General features: G+C 37.6%; 1 protein-coding gene across 2 annotated transcripts in view; it reads left to right on the top strand.

Moving 5' to 3' along the window:
* LOC145683417 (hemolymph lipopolysaccharide-binding protein-like) overlaps positions 1 to 20732 on the top strand; it is a 708489-nt gene that overhangs the window by 426433 nt on the left and 261324 nt on the right. The gene's annotated exons all lie outside the window — the stretch shown is intronic.

A 20732-nucleotide genomic window follows, 5' to 3' on the forward strand; every position in this document is an offset into this window, starting at 1 on the left:
GTCCATTCGTTTTTCAAAATGCAAAGCATCGGGACCCCAAGTAATGGAATTAGAGCACTTAGGGGGAGATACTTTCGCGGTTCGGTGTACATGATGTTAAAAATGTTACAATATTTTAGAAATAGATTCTTTACATCAATACAGTATAAGAAAAGTCCATATGTATACGTTATTTCAAACGTTATTTCTATTTTCACTTTTATTTCCATCGGCACTAATTTAAATCCCAGCAATGGTATGTTCACTTTCCTCCTTATCTCTCGTTTGTATATAATTACTAAAAGTATTCAAACCCTCTCTGTATAATGGTTTCCTACTCTTACTGATGTTCCCTCTAAAGCCGCCATTCCTTTTAAAGTCTCCACGAAATTGCTCACGCATTCCCTTTTCACCTTCCCCCACATTCACTGGATTCATATTCAGCACCATTTTAGTTTCTCCCAAATGGTCACCATTAAGTTCCCCTCGGGATTGAACAGGGAGTTCCTCCACAGGAGTCTTCTTCTGATCAGCATAGTACGAACGTGTGTTGTAACCCGCACTACAATCATTATTTCCACCTTCTAACAAAGTTCTTTCAAAAACTTTATTTTCCCTTTTTGGAACTTCAGACCTCTCACTTTTAGTTTTTAACTTTGACCGACAACTATTCCCTGCAAAGCGTCTTTTATCCTTGCCTTCATTATATTCAAACTGTTTGTTATAAACACCCACACTACTATGTAATGAACTCCGGTTCCCATTATCTGAGTCGGAGCCTCTAACCGGTCATTAATGACTGCTGAGCGTCTTTCCGAATTCACATCCATTCTAACCTCACATTTTACTAACCGTTTATTTAATAGGTACTGTTTTTTAGAAGCACAGTTTGCAATGCGATGTTGTCATCCACAAAAATAACACTTAACTTTATTCCTCTTATATTCACTTTTATTCGAATTCCTCACCAGTGCGGTATACATTTCTAAATTACGTTGATAATTTTCGTATTCCATAATATTACCCATAAGATCATCTAATGATATTGGATATTTATATCTATAAATTTCAAATTGAATTTGAGGTTGCATCCCCTACATAATAATGTCAAATAATTCATTAGATCTACTATCATTAATAGGTCTATTACATATTTCATAAGTATCACAAATGTTATTAACATATTTCATAAGCAACACAAATACTATTAATATATTTAAGCAAATTTTCTTTAGGTCTTTGTGTGACTCTCTCATAAGGATTTATGAGTTCTCGCCTACCTAAAGGCGTAAATAATCTCCGAAACAAATAATTATAACCTGATATTATAATAGTTATAACCTGATATTTGCAACCAATTATTAGTCATTTCATACAATGAAACCAACTCCTGATTTAAACGACCTTCAGCTTTACTCAAAGCTGCTTTACTCAAAACAGACTCAACCGGAAGTATTTTCAACTTAATTATTCTAAGAACCGCTACTAGAAATTGAAACAACTTTATATCGTCAGTTCCATCCGTACTTAGGATAGACTGTATTTTCCCATTAAATAAATTACTAGAAACACTACTATTTAATTTATCTGCTCGTATTTGAAATGGCATAAAAATATTTATCAAAGATTTGCTACATACATTCATTTCTTTTACCTCAATCGAGTCTTTCCTACCAAAGGATTTGTACTTCTATTTTCTTCTTTTTCTTTTCTGCCAGCTGTTTGCCCCAGGTCAATAAAGAGGTTTGTATCTGCGCTCACACAACTTTCACTATCTACAGACATAAGCAGTCGTAACACGTTATGCAACATTCCACCTTCTGTTAAAGACACAGTTGTGTTGCTCGCTATAGACGATTTCTCAACCATTTCGTTTGGTTTATCTACCGCAGAAATGTGTAATGACTTTGACTCTCTTCCGAAATCTAAATATGATATATCCCGTCGTTGATTTACAGCCTGCGGTACGACAACTCCATAATTTCCATTTTCAAATCCATTCAAAAATAAAAGTGATTTATTTCTTTCTTCCTCATTTTCCATATTAATTACAAAGCAAAAACAAACACCTATTCTTAAGCAATTTAAATTTCGAAAATAATTATACCTTAAGGTAAGCGACAACCCCTTAAGAATCATTGACAATTTTATTTCTATAGGCTATATATATTCTACGTACTCCAAAAATTCTAATATATAATCAATCCCAACTGAGCTAATTATTATATCCTCATTAGTATAATTCAAAATAGTTATATATACAGATTGATCCTGGAAAATTCCCACACAATTATCAGCCTTCTTAACAAGTTTCCACCTAGGTCAGCTTCTGCCATTTGAACTCCGCAATCTTAACAAGTATTTTACTTCTTTCTCGAAGTTGATTCGAAACGATATGTTTGTAAGGTGCCTCTAAGTGCTCCGTCCTAGGCACCTGGTTATAAAAACCGGGACAAATAATGGTTACCGGGATATGTAATTACATTGAATAATGGATATAATTGGAAGTTAGCATTTAAATATAGCCGTGAGATCCATTCAAAATTTAGGGCTATTTTTTAATATATCTCGCGCAATTACTTTTAAAAATAGGATTAATCCTCAATCCTCCAAATTAAATTGTGAGAAAACTAGGTAGTATGGATAATTGAAATATCAGATTTTAACTTGAAATAACAAAATATAACAATTTAAAGCTATATTGAAAATTGGAATATTTATCAAATATTAACTTGCTTTTTAAAGCTAGGTTGAATGGTACTTGGATTCTTTACAAGAAGAAGTAGAACTTTAATACAACACTCAAAAATTTATCTAATATATAGTAGACCTCCTAAATTCTATCAATCCAATTAGAAATCTATATTGGTTCCGTAAGAAATATAAATTTATAAAGAGAATATATTATAATCAAAAATTACACTCATCAAATTTATTGAGTAATGATCAACCATAGTTCACCTTCGTGAGGTATGTTTCGATACGCCTCTTATACCCGTATATAGATTCACACCACATATTGAAACTTCGCTACCTCACACGAATAAATGAGTAGAACTATTATCAAATTCACATTATTCTCGATTTGGAACACAATCTTATATAGAACTACAATTTTCATGAAGGCTGTTATAAATTCACTTATCAAGAAGAGATTAACCTTGTCCAGTTCGACATATCGTTTCGAATGACTGCTCAGGCTACCGGCAGCTCATTCGAACGTAAGTGGTTCAGAAATTTCCACTAGAGACGCTCGAGTAACCAATGGTTCAGGAACTATTACCATAACCTTCTAGGATAATAATGCTCATATTGCCTTTTTTCTATATAGTGTGATAAATCGTCGCACGTAACAAGTTAAATCGGAAGATAATGTGATATTGAATATTGAAGGACATAGAATGTGTACACAAGTAATGAAAAAGGCTGTCTCACCGGTGTAGGAATAATTCTTAAGTAGTGCTTAAAACAGAAGGTAGTGACAATACAATATGTAGATTATAGCGATCAGATGCCGAGCTTCAAAGAAGAAAAGAAAAATCTAGTAGTGGTACCGACATATGCACCTTCGTCTTCGCATACAACTTAAAAATTACAGGAAAATGATTAGAAAATAGAAGAAATTACAGAAAAGAACAAAAGAAGAGCATATGTAATTGTAATGCCTGATTTCAATGCAGTTGTGGAAGAAAAAGGAAGTTGTTGTCGCACGTAAATATGGTTAATAGAAATAAATGAAACCGGGGAGGGACTGGTCGATTTTCGTAGACAAAATTCAACACGTTTTTCAGTCATCATAACATAAGGAAGATATACATGGAAACAAAAGCTGACGACAAAATATATGCGATATGCTATCTTATGATACATTAGAGATATCGTAATAGCTTGAAGATCAATAGGGCCCTTCTCGTAGCTGATATTTTCTCTGATTAGAAGCTCGTACTGGAATAAGTAAATAGTCAACTGACAAATGTAGGCAGAAGGAAATTATTCAATAAGTTATTGAATACCAAAAAGTTGGAAAACAAGAAACTATGAACTCTCTTCGTTCAGAAATTTCAACAATAATACTCAATCAAGGAAAGAAAACGTATAAGTAGTAGCAGATGCTGGGAACATATTAAACTTCGCATACAACAGGCTGCAGAAGAAGTAATAGATTCTGGAGAGCACAAAACTGCTAAGGAACTACGAGTTATAGGACAAACGTTAAATAAAATGAAAGAAAGGAAGACGTGGAGGCAGGTTGGTACAGATGAGAGCATAAAGATTTACAACAAATAACATTTTATTGCGAAAGGAAACAGATACAGCAAGGGAAAAGCTTTAGGAAAGAAAATGAACGAAAATATAAGAAATAGCAAGAGTTCGGAAATGTGAGGAAGTGTACAACAGGTGAAATTTATGTAACTTCGAAGAAAACAAGGGGTTTTACGATATCAGGAAGAAAGGAAGAAAGGAAGAAAGAATTGTTCCGACTCAACAGTTAATTAAATGGAAAGGAGAGTGACCAAACGATATGAAGACGATCATGATACCGATGGATAAGAAATCAAACCCAAAGACATGTGAATATTATAGAGTTATTAGTCACAAATCTCATGCAGCAAATGTTTGCTTCGAATTTTGAACACAAGGTGTATGGGAGATGGAGCGTAGAAATTGAGGGGGAACAGTTCGGGTTCGGAAGAGTTAAGGGAACAAGAGGTACAAATGGATTATTAAGGAAGATCGGAGAAAGGATTTGCAGACAAGAGAAGCGAAGCGTATGTGATATCAATTGATCTAGAAAAAGCTTTTTACTGCGTATATTGGAAATTAGTGTTGGGAGTTCTAAAGCAGTTTGGTTTGGAATGGAAGGATAGAAGACTCATACGGAATTCGTGTATGAACCAATATGTAAGTTTGAGAATAGAATAAAACATGACAGAGGAGAGTGCAATTTGAAGGGGACATTTGAGGGATGCTCTTTCTCTAGCCAACAATTATTGTGTGTCTAAAAGAGACAGTCATAGAGGGTCTACATAATTAAGACGGAATTTCAGTAGGATGTAGGATGATTAGATGTATACGGTTTCGAGATGATTTGGTGCTCGTTGCGGAATGTGAAAGAAAAAACAAAAAATGATAAGATACCTGTTAAAGGGTTCTGAGGAATATTCGAAGAAAATCAATGTGGAAAGACAAAAACCTTGGTTTTGATAGAAGCTGTCGGTATCAAATATAGAAGTAGCTGGGCAGAAAATGAAACAAACAACAAGTTTTTGATGTTTAGGTCGTGATGATATGAACTGTGAGTTGTGAAATAAAGACGACCATAGTAATGATGGAAGAAGCCTTTGGGAGGAAGAAAATGCTATCTTGGGGGACTTTGAGTAAATAGTTGAGATAAAAACTCAGAAAAGCCTTCGTATAAGGTATGGCATTGTATGGGTCAGAAATATGGATATTTCGCGAAAAAAAATGAAAAACGACTGGAAGGCTTTGAAATTTGCGTGTGGAGAAGAATATAAAGAATTTTGAGTCGAGCAGGAAACAAAATAAAGGGTTTTAGAAATATAGGGTAGGAAAGAATAGTTTTAGATGTTATTAAGAAGCAGAAGAAAAAGAGAAACTGATTGGAACAATTTTTAAGGGATATGCTAGATCAGGGAAAGGGAGAGAGCGAAAGGAGCTACAATCAATGATAGATATTGAAACAGTAGAAGCGTACGTGAAGACGAAGAGTCTAGCGGAAGACCGTGGAACATGGTACCTTCTCAGTTGCGCCAAGTGGGCTGCCTACCAATTTATTGTAGAACTATTATCTTGAAACACATTTGTGACTTTTAAATGACGAGTAAATACAATTGAAATTCGAACTTTTGGAATATCAAGAGGTGGTGTATTCGAAATGTTATGTAGTATATATTTATTATCAATGTTGCTAACCAAATATGAAATTGCAAATTTCTCAAATAACACTACGTCACATTGATACACATTCGACCATGATCATTGACGACGAAAGGTCTGTAAGCAATACATGTGTAATTCAAAAGAAAAATAACGAAAACTTTCAATAGTTCTTGCAGCCATATTGCGTCATTCGTACCTATTGCTGTGTGCCATTGACGCCATCTGGCGTCAAGAAATAGTCATCGTTGTAGACATTTCCACTAAAATGGCACGCAGGTATTAAAGGCCTGCACGGGTTCGGATTGACCCTTCGGAATTAAGCCCTAACCGACGCGCGGGTCGGACTCGGGGTTAGAAAACATATCACTTCGGGAACAGGCCCGACTCGGGTAGTAATTTTTTAAGTATACAATCATACGTATTTCTCGGACATAACTTTGTAATTATACTGTACCACGGTATTTATTTTACTGCTCTTTCTAGACAACATTTAAAGCACAACTGCAATATTAAACTTGCACCAACTGTAATTAAAAATACATTTTTGAGTTAATGATGAAGTTTCTTTAATTTCGGGCTCATTTGATTATCACGGGCTAATTTGACTATCGCAAGAGCTCATGTTGGATTCGAGGATAAATGCTAAAACATACCGTATTCTGACTCGGGTTGGGCCTCACATTATAAATTCATATAATGTAAATAAGCTAAAAATTCCGGCCCGTGCTAACCTATAGAGCTTTTGTACTCTGTTGGCTCACAGTGTTTTCCTGTTTTGTTATATTGTGCTTGGTTTCCGCTAGAAGTAGATAGTTTGTTGCTAAATGCTAAATGCTGAAAAATTGTACGTGGCACACTGGGTTAGGGTACTGAAATCAAGGTAGAAGTGAAAGAGTTAAAAAGATTATAAAGAAACATTCCATTCCATTCCTAGTATCATTGTTACTGTTTGTTGGAAATCCGCTATATCATGACAGTATTATTCAACATCCAGGTTCTTCGAATATGTACTTCCTCGCTCCTGTCATCTGCGTTATTATTGCTATAGAGAAAACGAAAATGTTGACGTTTGTGTTATTGTTGTGTCGTTAGTTCGCCTATCTGAATAGCAATTTGGAACACTGTATGTTTCACTTTGGCATGTAGATTTTAATATCCTGATTTAATGTTCTTTAAAATAATCTATACTTCCACGTTGGGTTAAAAACATTCTTAGCGTGGTGTTATAACATATATCAAACCATATACTACAACTGATGTTTGCACGTTACACAATTTGAGCGATTTTGTCCATTAAATTTGAAAGATATAACAGCATATCAAGATAAACTTTTTAAAGAGTGCATCTTCAATGATGGGTCACACTTCATGGGATGATGTAGAATGAAACAGTAAGTGATTTAAAACAAGAAGTTGTGGTTCTAAAATGCGTCACATGAAATGCGCCGCAAATGTACCAAAATAGAAGAAATATGAATAGAATGAGAGAAAGAGTTGTCGGAGAAAGTTCGGGTCAAAACAAATTGACGTTAATTGACCTGGAGATTTGTTTCAGCTACAACGTCATGAGGAGTAATGATTGCGAAAGGGTATGTTCATAGGAATACTCTTCGTGCCGGAGGCAAAAATCCGACATGGGAGCTGAGTTGTAATTCTCGTACGAAGAACCGTTTGAAATATCGGGAGCGAACATAAATACAAGATGTACGCAGTGGCATTTGTTTGGAAAGACGTGACTGCACTAGTACCGAAGCAGGTTGTACTAGCTATTAATAGTACAAATGGAGGTGAGTTATCATCATCATCATTATCATCATAAGTGTTCTACTAGAGTTGGTGACCACTAGCCACAACAGAGCTCCTATAACCCATAACTCGAACATTGTTGATATGTAGATATTGCGTTTTAGTATTATAATTGATGCATCGTGGTTGCGTGTTACAGCAATGAGATCTGAATGGAGAAGTCCTGAAGTAGATCCCTAATCATGTAAAGTTTTGTGTTCAACGACACCGTTGTACTGATGTATCCGGGTTTCTCCTATTTCTTTATTACACCAATTATTCTAAGTATCAGCAGAGCTTTCTTTTAATTGCCACAAATTGCGTTTTATTCCTCTTTTGGGATAGGTCCGTTGACTAGGAATTCGTCAGAAACCGATTTAAATAAAACTTATACCAAATTTTGTGCACATTTTGTGCACTTTTGTGTACCACATCTCGAGTTTTCTGCACCTTAAGAAACCCATAATATTTCATATTTGAATTTCTCAACGGTATTCCAGGCCTGACTTCGTCCAACCGGAAAATCTGAAAAAATATAAATCAATTTCTAGACCGAGTTTTGTGCACTTTTGTGCACCACTTCCCGAGTTTTGTGCAACTCATATAACAAAGTTTAGCCCCTTGAAACTATTGATTATGCCAGACACTGCAGTTCGCATAACACCAATTCCGGCAAGTTACACCTATCGTTAGCATTTATTTTGTGCAATTTTGTGCACGATATCAGTAGTTTTGTGCATCACAAATAACATAGATATAGCCCTCGAGAATAGTGTGTATCCCTGGCCTGGAGTTCGCATAACAGATTCAGGCAAAAGGTATATCAATACTTAGCATTTATTTTGTGCACCACTTCTGGAGTTTTGTGCACCTCAAACCAGAGATTTATCTCCTTGAAAAGAGTGCTTATGCCAGGCCTGTAGTTCGCATAACACCGATTCCGGAAAAAGGTATGTTCCATCATTAGCATTTCTTTTGTGCAATTTTGTGCATCATTTCCATAGGTTTGTGCATTTCAAATAACAGAGATATAGCCCCTTGAAAATGGTGCGTATGCCAGGTATGGAGTTCGGTTAAGAACGATTCCGGCAAAAGGTATATCAATCGTTAGCATTTAATTTGTAGAATTTTGTGGACCACTTCCCGTGTTTTGTGTATCTCAAACAACAGAGATATATCCCCTTTAAAATAGTGTGAATGCCAGGTGTGAGATTCGGATAACACCGATTCAGGCAAACGGTTTATAAATCCTTAGCATTTATTTTGTGCACCGTTTCCCGAGTTTTCTGGACCTCAAATAAAATATATACAACCACTTGAAAATAGAGCGCATGCCAGACACAAGAATTTGCATATCACCGACACCGGCCAAAGTCATATCATTCTTTAGCATTTATTCCGTCCAATTGTGCGAATGATCAACCAAGTTTAATACACATTAGATAACTGGTATATAATCACTTGAAAATATTGCGTATACCAATAGCCCAAGTGCGTACATCACCCACTAAATCTCTTAGTATGTCAAATGTTAGAACTAATTCTGTATAGTTTTGCGCACCATGTCCCGAGTTTTGTGCACCTCAGATAACCAATATATATTCACTTGAAACTAGTGCGTATAACGCCATCCAAATCCCTTAGTATGCCAAACGTTATAACTTCTCCTGTTGAGTTTTGTGCACAAAGTCCCGAGTTTGATGCACCTCATATAACCGAAATACAACCACTTCAAAATACAGCGTATACCAGTATCCCAAATGCGTGCAGCGCACACCAAATCTCTTAGGTTGTCAAATATTAGTTCCCTTTTTCTGTATAAGGTGGCGCGGTGGCTCAGTGCATTCGTGCTCGTGCTTTCGAGCAGTTCAGATCGCAAAGCCTGCTGGGAGCATACTTCATACGATTTTCACACATTGGTAGTGTGGTGAACTTAGTGGCATCTTTTTCTTGCCTATTTAGGCTCGTACGTTTAATATTTGTGGTGATTCCAATTTCTGTGTCTAGAGAATTTGAGCGTCATGTCTTATAAGAAAGAATTACAATACAAATTCATGTTTGATAAGCGTTATCGAAGTTCTCGACCTAATTCCAGTCAAGTGTACCAATGGCTGTTGGAGAAGTTTCCTCGCCTGTTTGACCAGATTTGTGCTCTTCAACTTCATGAAGAAACTTTTAGTATTTATATTAAGTTTAAATCAATCAATGATTATGACCAGTTTGCCTCGACAGTGCCTGAGACTGTGACCTTTAATCACATGGACGGTAACGTAAGTACAGTAAGAATTTTGCCCGCAGAAGACCCTGTGAAATTGGTGAGAGTTTATGATTTTCCATTGGAAGCTCCAGTGCAATTATTGGAAGAACATTTTCGTGCCTATGGATTGGTAAGGCGAGTAGAACGACAGTATTGGGCGGCACCGTTCCCTACAGGCATTGACAGTGGTGTACGGGTCATACATATTGAGCTAACTAAGCATATTCCCTCTAGATTGATTGTCCAAGGTTACAAAGTGAATGTTTCATATGAAGGTCAGCCAATTACTTGTTTTTTTTTTGCCAGAGCACGTCGCATACCGTGTCTAATTGTCATTTGAAGAAGAAAAATAGTACTATGGGGGGGAAACCGACCCCGCCGCCAGTGGTTATGACTGAATTGGGGAAGGTATGGCGATCAAATCCGCTTCCGGATTCTTCCGATCATGTAAGTGACGAACCAAGTTTATCTAAGACTGGGTTTGCAAAGGATAACAGTGTTCCCGATGAGTCTCAGTTTCCTGCTTTACCAACGAGTTCCGTCGCGCCTTTACCATTACCAACCATGTCGTCAGTATTGGAGGAGAAAAAAAGCTTGGTGTCTGAGCAACAGCCCTCCGAGTCGTCTATGGTCTCTACGATACATTCGGAGAATCTCAAGAATGTAGATGTGCCCATGTGTCCAAGTGAACCCCCCCCCTCGCAGGGTCTTGATCCTCTTAGTAATTCCGTTATCTCACCCAGTGCTACGATGATTGCCGTTGATCCGGCTTCCGAACAAAAACGCCGAAGGGTATCTAGATCGACTACAAAAAAGAAAGAACATACAGCTGTTGTTGGTGGTTCTCAAGGTGCAATACAGTCCAAGTCACGTGATCACAGCCTCAAAAGCCGTGCAACGTCCGATTCCGAGATATAGCGTGCCTGCATTGTGTGTTTGTTTTTTCTTTTTTGCGCCTTCAGTTCACGAGTGTTTTTTTAGTTGCATTGAGTTGTGTGTTTAGCAAGAAGAAGCTTTCTTTTTCCAATTTTTATGTGCTATACATTTCTTGTCTACTGCAGTGTCTTTCTATGGGCGTTACAAGTAAGTTTTTGTTTGTATTGCTGTTAGTGTTTTTGTGTGGAAGTATGGCGCAGATCAATGCTTTTACTTTAATTACTCTCAACATTAATAGAATTAGTTCTGCACAGAACTTAGTGTTATTACAACAATTTATTGAACGGAATCGTGCAGACGTTTATTGTTTAACTGAAGTAACTTTTCATACATTTGACTTTCTCTCTGACTATAATACTATAGTGAATTCCGAAAAAACCACTGGTGTCGCGATGTTAGTACGAAAGGGTCTACATTATGATAGGGTTATGCTATCTCCGGATGGGAGAGCCATCCGTTGCTATATTAACGGTATATGTATTATTTGTTTATATGCCCCTAGTGGTTTTCTTAAAACACGAGAGAGGGAAGATTTTTTTTCCAGTGTCATTCCATCGTTAATACCTCCCGGTCTTACTTATTGTTTATTTGCCGGCGATTATAATGCGGTGATCGACGCACGTGATTCGCTCACACCATCACCTCCCTGTCATGCCTTAGTTGAGTTGGTGAGAGTTCTTCAGCTCCATGATGCTCTTCTAGCATCTCACTCTAAGCATGCAATGACGTACACCTGTACTACGACACGAAGTCGCTTGGATAGGATTTACGTCGATGCTCGCTTAAGTAAGGCTGTCCTCGCTGTCCACACAAGGCCTGTATGGTTCACAAATCATGCAGCTGTCTTAGTTCATTTTAAGCTGCCTTTTTTTCTTCCGGCGGGAAGGGGACGTTCCTTCTGGAAAATCAACAACGAAGTGCTGTTAAGAGAAGACACTGTTGAAGAGTTTACCGAGCGTTTTAAGTATTGGCGTAAAATGCAACGTTATTTTCCAACGGAGGTTGCGTGGTGGACTACTTATTGTAAACCCAAATTCCGTAGTTTCTTTCAATGGAGAGGGAAATTGTCCCAACAGCACGATCGTCAGCTATATGAGTTTTATTATAGGGCACTATGTGACCTCTGGGCTGCACAGCCTTCCTACTTAATCTGGCTTGTATTAACGATATTAAAAGTAGAATGCGTCAAATCGATACTCGAGTATCGTTGCAGGCGTATTTTTCAGACGATCTATATCATTGTTTTCCGGAAGAATCGTCTTCCTTGTATCATGTGGATCGTCTTTTTCGACAGCGACGAGCTACATGTATTGAATCGTTAGTATTGGCCAACGGCGATACCATTTCTGACCCTTTACAGATTTTACAAGAATTTACGCAACACTTTATAGCCTTCACGAGCGCATCGCATTCGGATTTTCTTTTTGCTCCTGAGTTTCTATCAGCCATTCCCCAGAGGCTGCCTGCAGAAGCTTGTCAGGCTCTATTGCGCCCAATTACGGCTGACGACATCTTGGCGGTTCTCAATAAGTCTAAGGGACGTAGTTCTCCCGGCATAGATGGCTTGAGTGTATCTTTTTACCGTCATTACTGGCCTATTCTTCGTGGTGCCCTTGTGACACTTTTTAATTCCTGGTTATCTAATGTGCCCTTTCATTCTAATACTGCGGTTGTCGCTCTTATACCCAAATCATCCAAGGCGAAGGTTGTGGCTGATTACCGCCCTATCTCTTTATTGCCAGTTGATTTGAAATTATTTACTAAAGTTCTTACAGCCCGATTACGACCTATCATACAGAAACTTATCAGTCCGTATCAAGCAGCCCTACACGAATCGAATAACATTCAATTTACCCTTCGTACTCTTCGAGACCTCTTTGCATACTTTCAGTCTCGCGGTGTCCCAGCCGGAGCGTTAGCAGTAGACCTAGAGAAGGCTTATGATAGTGTCGATCACAATTTCCTTCGTCTAACCCTCGACGCTTGGGGTTTTCCCGCAGCTTTCTGTCAAGTAATTTCGAATTTATACACCACCGCCACGTTTCGTCTCCAAATTAATGGACATCTATCTGACCTCATTCCCTTAAAACGAGGTTTGCGCCAGGGCTGTAGTTTAAGCTCTATTTTGTTTTCTTTAGTTATAGACCCTCTTCTCCATCGTTTGGCGCTAGTGTCTCCCCCAGGCCCTACCCTCTTTACTTTTCAAAACATCTATTGTTTCGCTGATGATCTGACTATCACAGGGGTCGACGCAGTTGCTCTTCAGGGTGTCTTTCCGGTTCTCAAACGATTCTCGCGTTGCTCTGGCCTTCAGTTTAATGCAAAGAAAACTCAAGTGTTACAATTTCACGGCTTTCAGTTACCCTCTCCTACCCCAGGTACGCAGCCTATACCGCATGTGACATCCTTAACAATTTTAGGGATTCCTTTCACGTCCCTTCCCACTCCCCATTATGAAGAAGTTTGGCAACCTCTCCTTACGCAAATTCGAGGGTTGTTCTTCACCCTCCGCTTTCGTCGACTTCATTTATGGCATCGCATTCAATTTATCAATATCTACGTGGCAACTAAATTGTGGTATAGGGCTCGGGTATTTCCCCTCCCTGAGATTTACGCCAAAAGATTTGAATCTCTGTTCCTTTGGCACATATGGCGGGGTTACTATTTTCGCATCCCCAGAACTGCCATTTATCTCTCACGTTCCCGCGGTGGTCTCGGTTTAGTTCATATCCGTCTCAAATGTCAAACTCTCTTCATGGCAGATTCCTACGTTGGTCTTTCATCCGTCGATTCTATTACGAACCATTGGTTTAGTTGTTTTTGGCCGGAGTACGCTCACCCTGTCAATCCCCCTTTTATTCAATTTGCCGATCAGTGTCCGAAATATGTTTTGATCTTTATTCGATACTGGATTTATGCCGGGGTGCCTTTGGTCCCTCAGCAGCACAATGCTCGCTCATTATATTCTGTGCTCTTCACATTGTCCTCTCAGCCGACTCAGTTACGAATAGCACAACACTTTCCACATATAGAGTGGCAGCAAGTTTGGGCTAACATTTGGAACCCAATCTTACCTTTCTATATGCAAGTGTTATGGTTTCAAGTAGTCCATCAACTTACCCCAACACGTGCGCGGCTTTATGCTATACAACGAGCACCTGATGCTTTGTGCACTATATGTCGTTCTGAGGACACTTTGGCTCATCGGTTTACAACATGTGAGGGAGCGCCAGTGATATGGAACGCCTTGCAGGTGATGGTGGGTCGTATCACTCGTCGTCCGAGTGCACAGTTTCACATTAATCATTTGCTTCTGCCGGACTTTCATTTTTTTCCCCCACTAAGCATCGTACAGTGCTTTTCCTGCTAGCCAGCACTTTACTATATTTCCAGCGGCATATCACGTTACTGGATGCACGCACTTACTTTGATTTTCTTCAACGTACACGCCGGACATGTTATTCTCCGCAGCAGGAAAGGATTTCTTTTAGTAGGTTTTTAGAAGTGCTTTTGTCATGAACTAACGTTCCTCTCTCGTTTTTTTTATTATTATTTTTTATAAGTATTCTTACTATTCTTATTATTATTATTATTATTGTTTAAATATGCATTTATTTATTTCTAGTTCTCTGCCTTTATAGTTGTAGACCCAGATTTGGTGATTTTTGTATTTATGTCTAGTGCTTTTCTTGTTTAGACTCAGCTAGTTGAGTCCATTTTGTATTTTTCAAGAAGGTAATAATAAAACTAGTGGTAGAGCGTTCACCTCCGGTGTTTGGGATCCCTGGTTCGATCCCAGCTCGCGCCGTGTGGACTTTTTGGTGTACAAACACCGTGCTCGTGGGTTTTATCGGGGTTTTCCCCTTTCCTCCTACTTTCTTCATTCCACCATTTGATTCATTTCTCATCATCACCGTCTCCTTTAGCCCAACCGGCATAATCGTGGGACATAAAACTAAAGATGTCATTTTATTTTCTTTATCTGTATAGTTTTTGGAACCATTTCCAGAGTTTTGTGCTATTCAGATACGCGAAATGTAACAAATCTTAAATAGTGCGTATACTAATAACTCAAGTGCGTACATCATCCACCAAATCTCTTAGTATGTCAAAGGTTAGTAATTGTCAAGGGATTTTGCACCATGTCCCGAGCTATGTGCACCTCTGGTAGCCGAAATATAAATATTAGAAAGTACTGTGTTTACCAACATCACAAGTGTGTGCAACGCCGACCAAATCTCTTAGTATGTCAGCTGTTAATACTTCATCTATACAGTTTCGTGCAACATGTCCTGAGTTTTGCGCACATCAAATACCGGATATAATGAAAATTGAAAATACTGCATATAAAAACAGAAAAAAGTGCGCACACTGCGTCCGAATCTCTTAGTACGGCAAATGCTACTAATGCGTCTGCAGAGTTTTGTGCAGCATGTTCCGAGTTTTGTGCACCACAGATACCCGAAATATAACAACTTGAAACTAGTGCGTATACCAATATACCAAGTGCGTACAGCGCCGACTAATCTCCTAATGTGTCAAATATTAGTACTTCTTCTTTGCAGTTTCGAGCACCATGTCCCGACTTTTGTGCACATCAGATACCCAAAATATAAGCACTTGAAAATAGTGCGTATACCAATATCTCTAGTGGGTAGGGCGCCGACAAAATCACTCTCTATGTCAAACATTGGTACTTTGTCTGCAGAGTTTTGTGCATCATGTCCTGTTTTTTGCACCTCAGATACCCGAAATATAACCACTTGAAAATAGTTCTTATATCAATATCCCAAGTATGTAAAAAGCCGACCAAATGTTTTAATATGTCAAATATTAGTACTTTTTGTTGAGTATTGTTTAGCATGTACCGAGTTTTGTGCACTTGTGATACTGGACATGTGACTAATTGATAATAGTGGGTATCCGAATAGAAGAAGTGCGTAGAGCGTAAACCAAATCGCTTAGTATGTCCACTGATAATACTGCTTGTGTAGAGTTTTGTGCACAATATCCGTAGTTTTGGACAACACAGCTACACGAAATATAACTCTTTTATACTAGTGCTTATACCAATAGCCCAAATGCGTACTGTGCTGACCTAAACTAGTGGTATGATAAATTTTAATGTCCATTCTGTGCAGTTTTCTGTTCCATGTCCCAAGTTTTGTGGACCTCTGATAACTGAAATATTTCCACTAGATAATAGTGCGTATCTCCGGCAGAAAAGTACGTAAAATATTGGCCAAAGCAATTTTTGTCAAATATTAATACTTATTTTGCAGTTTTGTGAACCATGTCCCCAGCTTTGTGCACCGCAGATAACTGCGATATATTTACTTTGAAATACCCGTGGCTGTATACAGCTTAAAACCTACAAATCTCATCTACCTAACCTTAATTTTATCTTTAGTCAACGCCGGCGAAACCAATTAGTGTGTGGAATAGTAGTACTCATTTTGTGAATTTTTATGCATAATGTTTCTAGTTTAGTGGACCTGAGATAACAGACATATACCCACACGGAAAAGTTTATATATGTATTACTCTGTGCGTAAAATTCCGAGTAATTGAATCGTTATGTTATATACCTTAATACTAATTTTATTGAGTTTATGTGATCACCTAGCTTAGTGGAAAATAGTGAGTATGTGAATTGACTCAGTGTATCCAATGCGCACCAAAGCAATATTTACGCTAAAAGTTAGTAGTTAATTTGTGGAATTTTGTGCAACAAGTCGCGAGTTTTTTTTTTTTTTTTTTTTTTTTTACGTCAGATAACATGAATATAAATCCTTGAATTTAAGTAAATTTCCTGTTCATTCATTCAAATGAAGTTCATTCATTTCGTCTTTAGTCAGAAATTAATTAAATTAATTAATGTCAGTGTAGGTTTGTCAATGCAATCCACTTCAATAGACTAACGACTATTTCTCTAGTTCCTAGAAACTGTTGAGAACCAACATAAATTTAATATTTTCTTCTTAACGTCTTCAATATTAAATAAACTCAAGGGAACAATGCTTTAAATTCTCATTTCAGAGCCAAATGTTAGAAATAAATCCGACAACAATGAAAAGTTTTGAAGCTAGTCTAAAGTGGTCCATTTAGTTGTAGTACGACATCTTCAAAGTCGAAATCAAACTAGCTCAGAATTTTATCCAACTTTTGTCCAATTCTGTCCAACCAAAAAAATGTACCATTAGAATAAGCGAGGGAGGCTTATGTCAAAATTTGACCACTTCGATCACATGTAGTGCTACCTCTACAAATACGAATTTTATGTAGATGGGATTTTTTTCATTTTTGTCCCATTTTATTCAATTAAGAAAACAATTGAACCATGGAAATAAATGAGGGAGTGTCTTTCAATATTTAACCACTTCAAATGGAATTCAAATTGGAATTTTAACTACCTTAGAATTTTGTCCGTTTCTGAATAGAGAGCAGTTTCAAAATTTTGCACTTCAATCGCCTGTAGGGCGATATCTTCAAATTCGAATTTTAATTACCTCATAATTTTGTCCGATTTTTTTTTTTACATTTTTGTACCACCAGAAAAATTTTGTGCTATCTAAATAAACGAGGGAGGGCCATTTGAAATTTTGATCACATCAATCACTTGTAGTTCGGCATCTTCAACTTTGAATTTTATGTGCTTAGAATTTTGTCCAATTTTTGTATATTTTTGTACTGCCGAGTAAGAATTTTGTACCATTCAAATAATCCAGGGACGCCATTTTAAAATTTGGCAATTTGATCACCTGTAGTGAGACATTTTTAAATTAGAATTTTAACTAGCTTGATGACACAAAAATCTCCAAAATCTGGGAAAATGCTAAGCTAGCATTCTAAAATTCGAATTAAAGATTTCACACTACTGGTGACCAAAGTGGAAACAATTTCCCCCTTTCTAATTTCAGTGGTACATTTTTTTCTTGGTTGGACTGAATTCTGCGCCAAGTTCTCGCACATGTTTGGCGGAGATACTCCGGAGTCACGAGGGTGAAGGCGTGTTCGACAGCTGCTCGCAATTTCTGCGTTGTGTGATATCGAGTATTTCTTACTTTTGCTTTATGAAACCCCACAGAGCATTGTCTGGAGTAGTCAGATCGGGACTTACTGGAGGCCAGAGAAAGGGAGCTGGAGAAGATGCAAAACCTCTTCCAGTCCAGTGCCCAGGAAACGTCTCATTCAGGTAATTGTGCATGTGAATCGCGAAGTGCGCTGGTGCTCCATCCTGCTGTATCATCTTAATATGTCAAGTAATGCTACTAGACAATGCCAAGCAATGTTACCAAACAAATGCGGGTAAAACCTATCTGGCGTTATACTAATACAGTTTGTTTGAGAAAGAACTCACTAGTTTTAATGTGTCCTAGGATCTATACAAAGTGACATACACTATTCTAGTTTGTGGTGTTTGACTCATGAACTCTCCAAGTTTGGCTTCCCTGCAGTTGGCAGGTCTGCTTAACCTCGAGATGGGACCAGTGCTGTGTTTTACTCTGTTTCGTCAGTTCAGTCCAGGCAGGCGTGCAGTGCAGAGCAACTCAGCAACAATGTGTACTCCGCAATAGAAAGCGCAGTGTGTCATTTGGCCTCTGAAAACTGATTCAGTTATAAGAGTGCAACACAATTTTAGACGTCAGTATCGTGGTGAACTCCTACAGTAAAAACTATCCGTCATTGGCAAAAGTGTTTCAAGGAAACCGGTAGAGTTTTAAAAAAAAAATCACCAGGTAGACCGAAAACTTCTGAAGACGTTGTTGAAAAGATCAATGTTTCTTGTGTTCGGAGCCCGAAGAAGTCATTGGCCACACGTAGTCTGTAATTAGGAGTGCCTAAAGGTACTATGTATGATGTTGTGCGTAAAAGGCTTAAGTTGCGAATATACAAATTGCAAATGTTACATGAAATTAAACCTTCTGATAAAATCGAAAGAATGAGTTTGCTGCTGACTTAATACACAGAATTGATGATGATGTCAATTTTTTAAAAAGAAAAAAATCTCTTTTCCGATGAGGCTACATTTCATGTCAGTGGAACAGTTAATCGTCATAACTGCAGAATTTGGGGGGCAGAGAATACACATGAAGTTATTCAACATCCACGTAATTCTCCCAGACTTAATGTCTGGTGCGGTACGATGGAAGATCATGTGATTGGTACTTTCATTTTTGTAGAAAAATACAATAAACGGAGACATTTACTATGACATGCAGACAGAGTACGTCTTTCACCAAATGAACGATATTGAGGCGGAAAAGGGGCTTGTGTTTTTCTAACAAGATTGCGTCCCACCTCATTACAGTAACCCTGGATGTGCGGCTATTCAGACTCGCTTTCCAGGAAGGTGGATAGGCAGGGCTGGCCCAATATCATGCCACCAGACTTAAATCCACTGGACTTTTTCTTTTGAGGCCACATAAGAAATGTTGTGTACAGTGAAAACGTCACAGACATCAATCATTTACGGGAAGAATCGTCGCGGCGGTTGGGACAGTTACACGTGAAATGTTCGAGAATACGTGGCGAGAAGTGGAATATCGTCTCGACGTGTGCAGGGCCACAAATGGATCCCACATTGAGGTTTACCAACATTAAACAAAATTTGAAGGAATTCTCTTTCATGATATGTACTCATTGATGTAAATTTTCATTCATTTTCCAATTAAATTTATACTTAAAACTAGGGAGTTTTTCCAAACACTCTGTATTAATGATCTATTAATAAGTAATAATAATAATAATAATAATAATAATAATATGATATTATTATTATGATTATTATTATACTTTAATAACACTGGTCGACAGTGAAAACATTTCTTTCACGAATCAAAGTGTTCCTTATAGTTTTTGATCTGCTGAAAACGAATCTGATGGTAATTTTGGCTCTGCACAATCAGATTTTGAAATAATGTCAGTTATAGTAGATTTTGGTTAAAATTTTAAGGAAATCACAGAACTGCAGGTTTGAACCCTCTATACTCCTTTCCTAACTATCCCAGAATAACAAATTATATTTCTTTGGAAAGAGTATAAAGCATAAATTCCAACTAAACATTTAGGACCCATCGCGCTGAATTTGTAGAAGAAGAAGAAAAATATTGAAAAAAGGGGTAGGAAACGTTTTTTTAAACAAATTTAGAAAGGTTTGCAACATTGATAGTCATGCTACGCAAAATATGCTCAGTAACCCATACCCTATTCATTCAGGTGTGCTATATTAAAAAGTCAGAGCTCAAACACAAGGGGAGTAAAATAATGTGAAGTAATTTTTAAAAACCGGGAAAATTAAATATTTGGAGAAATTGAGAAAAGATTGCAACATTACAGTTGCGATACTCACACATAAGCTCAGTAACGAATACCTAATACATTCAAGTAAAATACTCACAGATGTTACCTGCATAGGTGCCGACTTTGGGGGGAGGACACTTTTGGTCCCCCCAATATTTAAAGGTGGGGTCCTCGCCCCCCCCCCAATATAATCTAGTTTAGGAAAAAGTAACAAAGAGGAGTAAGAATTTCTGTTGGAAGAGGAGTAAGAATATTTTCTTATGCTCTTTGTTCAGAAATAATAGTGTATTTGCAAAATTTCATATAATGTAAGAATTGCATCCTCTTTTTCTTTCTTTTGTCCTTTCTACTTTTCTGTTTCTTTTTCTTTCTGTTACTTTCTTTCGTTTTGCCTATCATACTTTCGACTGTTGTCAGTTGTAATTCAAGTCGGCCGTCGGCCGTCATCAGTAACACCAAAACTAAGAGGAGTTGATAAGCGAAACTGATGTTCCACACCAACTTGCGCGGATATCAACATAACGAGACTTTAGTTATTATAGCAAAGGAAAAATTATATCGTTTTGTTATT

The sequence above is a fragment of the Thermobia domestica genome, chromosome 4 (assembly GCF_964235325.1).
Source record: "Thermobia domestica chromosome 4, izTheDome1.hap1.1, whole genome shotgun sequence".
NCBI lineage: Eukaryota > Metazoa > Arthropoda > Insecta > Zygentoma > Lepismatidae > Thermobia > Thermobia domestica.